This window comes from Acomys russatus, chromosome 16 (genome assembly GCF_903995435.1).
Source record: "Acomys russatus chromosome 16, mAcoRus1.1, whole genome shotgun sequence".
Taxonomy (NCBI): domain Eukaryota; kingdom Metazoa; phylum Chordata; class Mammalia; order Rodentia; family Muridae; genus Acomys; species Acomys russatus.
Genome location: NC_067152.1, coordinates 33,053,599 through 33,056,649, shown reverse-complemented (window position 1 = coordinate 33,056,649; position 3,051 = coordinate 33,053,599). Strand labels below are relative to the sequence as shown.

Below are 3,051 nucleotides of genomic sequence, written 5' to 3'. Positions count from 1 at the left end.
AGAGAACCCGCCTCAAAATAAAATAAAATAACCAAAAAGCTCTAGCAGCTGGATCGGAAGAACCTAAGTTGAGAACCTAGCACCCATGTAACAAACTGAATGTCTGCAACCGCCTGTAACTCCAGTTCTGAGGGATCCTTCTCTGGCCTCTGGGTGTGCACAGGTACAACACTGTACCCGCATGTATACACACACACACACACACACACACACACACACACACACACACCAGACCATTACTATGAGGCCAGATGATTTGTTGAAGCATAGTCAACTTCTACATTTTCAAACCCCCCGGGAAGCGGTCTCCTGGGTCTTACCTATAAAGGGCTCCGGGTCTTGGCTTTTGAAAAAGGATATGTGCATCCATGGAAACGCCCGCCCCAATACTGTGTAGAGCCCAGGGGGAGCTCAGCTTTGGTCTGCCAGCAGAGTCAACCTGGCTTGCTTTTGTCTGCTCCTGCCTTACTGCAGGGCCATCGCTGGTTTTAAAGTACACCCCAACATGCTTCCTTTTAGAACAGAGTCTTCAATATGAAGCAAGGAAGAATAGCATTCACCTCACACCATGCCACTCTCTGGCGTATACGCCCCTTCGACTCCCATAAGCACCTGGGAGGCAGGAGCAAGAAGAAACAGTCTCCTACAAACTGGGTTTAGTGGTGCATGCCTTTAATCCCAGCACTCGGGAGGCAGAGGCAGGCAGATCTCTCTGAGTTCAAGGGCAGCTTGGTCTACAAAGTGAGTCCAGGACACCCAAGATAACATAGAGAAACCCTGTCTCAAAAAACCAAAAAATAAAAATAAAATGTCTTCTACAGCCACACAGCAAGACTGGCATGATGAACTACAACCTATCCACCCCCTGTCTCAGCCAGGGTGTAAAGCTTGGAAGGAAAGGTCTTTCTTTTGCATTACTTCCTGTTTGTTTGTTTGTTTTTGGAGACAGGGTTTCTCTGTGTAACAGCTTTGGCTGTCCTGGAACTTGCTCTGTAGTCCAGGCTGGCCTTGAACTCACGGAGATCCGCCTGCCTCTGCCTCCCAAGTGCTGAGACTAAAGGTGTGTGCCACCACCACCCGGCAACTTTTTAATTTTTTTTTTAACAGAACACTTCAAGAATTTGTGTGTCATCCTTGCACAGGGGCCATGCTAATCTCTGTATCATTCTAATTTTAGTATATATGCTACCAAAGTGAGCTCTTGTGTTACTTTTTAAACTTTTTCAGAGCCAACAGAAAACAGACTGGTACCTGAGTGAGCATGGAGTTTCTGATTCAAAGCTGTGCCTTCTACCAGTCACTTGAACAGACTTCCATGGCACTGTAAAGAAAGAACCATACCTCTTTACTGCTGGGGACATGGGCTCAGGGACATTTAGGTAGCTACCCGAGACGCCTCAGCAGTGCTGCTCTGCTATACCACATGAGGCACTCTGGGCAGACAGGGGTGGAGGGGCTATGTCACTCCAGCCTTATGCTGAAATGAGTCACCCGCAAGTCCGAGAACCAGCCCCTCTGGACAGATGACACACGAAGCTGTTTTGTACATTAGGTGGGGCTGGGTCCAGATAATGTAGTCCTTTGCAGAAAACCAGTCTCTTTTCCAACTGCAGTTCCCTCTGCAAAACCCTTGGGAGGCTTCCAGGCCTGGTGACCCATGGAAGAGGTGACGCTGTGCCCTGCTGTCCGAGCTACATGGCTTGGCTAAGTCTGCTGGGCCTTTTCCAGCTGAGACACCCGTTTGTTTTTATCCTGCAATGTGAAGCAGATGTGTGGGAGCTCGCTCTGCAGGAGGGCCCCTGCCCGACCCTCAGTGCTGGCCGTAGGCTCATGGGGAGCAGGGGTGGCTGGCCAGCCTCCCCTGGCCTTCTGCCTCCCTTACTCTCACAGCTGGTCCTCACTGGCACCCATGCATGTCTCCTCCCCCCAAATGCAATAGGAAGCTGGAAAGGACAGTGGCCGAACATCCAAAGTCCATATGTCCTGGAGGGTCTGTCTGGGAATTCTGGGGATGATAGCTTGTGTCGTGTGTCATGTCCTTTCCATTCCTTACATCTGGAAAAGGAAAAAAGAAAAAGAGTAAAAGAAAAAGAAAACCTGAAAGTAAAAGGAGGGCTGAGTGTCTGTCATCTGTGGCACCACCTTACTCCATGCTCTTGGACAAGTCTGAGCAGCCACATGGATTCCACGGGCTATAACCGTTTTACTCCTACTGTTTAGCAATTGAGTTCATACCATTTTTGGCCACTGGAAACCTGGTAAGTTGGTTGCTAGGCCTATTTTGCCATGATCCATCCTTCCTGGAGCATCTTAACACAAGTCATTCCAGGCTCCTCTGTGCTTTTTCTGTCCTGGCCACCACAGTAACCAGTTCTCTCCAATGACCCTGGTTCTGTTTGGTGAAAATGGTGTTTGGAAGTCAAGTTCTGGTTGCTGCATGTGCTCACGGTTGCTGGGATGACCTGTCCCCTGTCCTCAGCATCCCAGGTCAGAGCCAACAGAGGTGTGGCCACGTGCCACACCTTCGTTGTTATTTTATTTTTAACAATTGTAGGGGGAAGCTGGGTGTTATGAGTCACACTGATAATTCCAGGAGGCTGAGGCAGGGGGATTGACATAAGTTTGATGTCAGCCTGGTTTACATAGAGAGTTCCAGGCTAGCAGGCTACATATAGAGACACTTTTTAAAAATTGAACACAAAGCCAGGCCTGTAAGCATACTTTTTATCTATTTCACTGTGGTTTCTTATGTCTCTACCTCCCTTCCAACTCCCCAACACTAAATAGAAGAGAAAGATGGTTAGAAGGCACAGGGGAGCCAGGTGTGGTGGCACACGCCTTTGATCCCACCACTTGGGAGGCAGAGGCAGGTGGATCGCTGGGAGTTCGAGGCCAGCCTGGTCTACAAAGTGAGTCCAGGACAGCCAAGACTACACAGAGAAACCCTGTTTGGAAAACAACAACAACAACAAAAAAAAAAAGAAGGGACAGGGGACATAGACCTCGTTATACTTAGTTCCTGCTGATTAGGGTCATTGGGCTCTTTGAGGC

General features: G+C 48.9%; 1 pseudogene; it reads right to left on the bottom strand.

Annotated features, from left to right (window-relative positions):
- Positions 1-1,102: 1,102 nt before the first annotated feature.
- LOC127200948 (uncharacterized) lies at positions 1,103-1,201 on the bottom strand (annotated as a pseudogene).
- Positions 1,202-3,051: the final 1,850 nt, after the last annotated feature.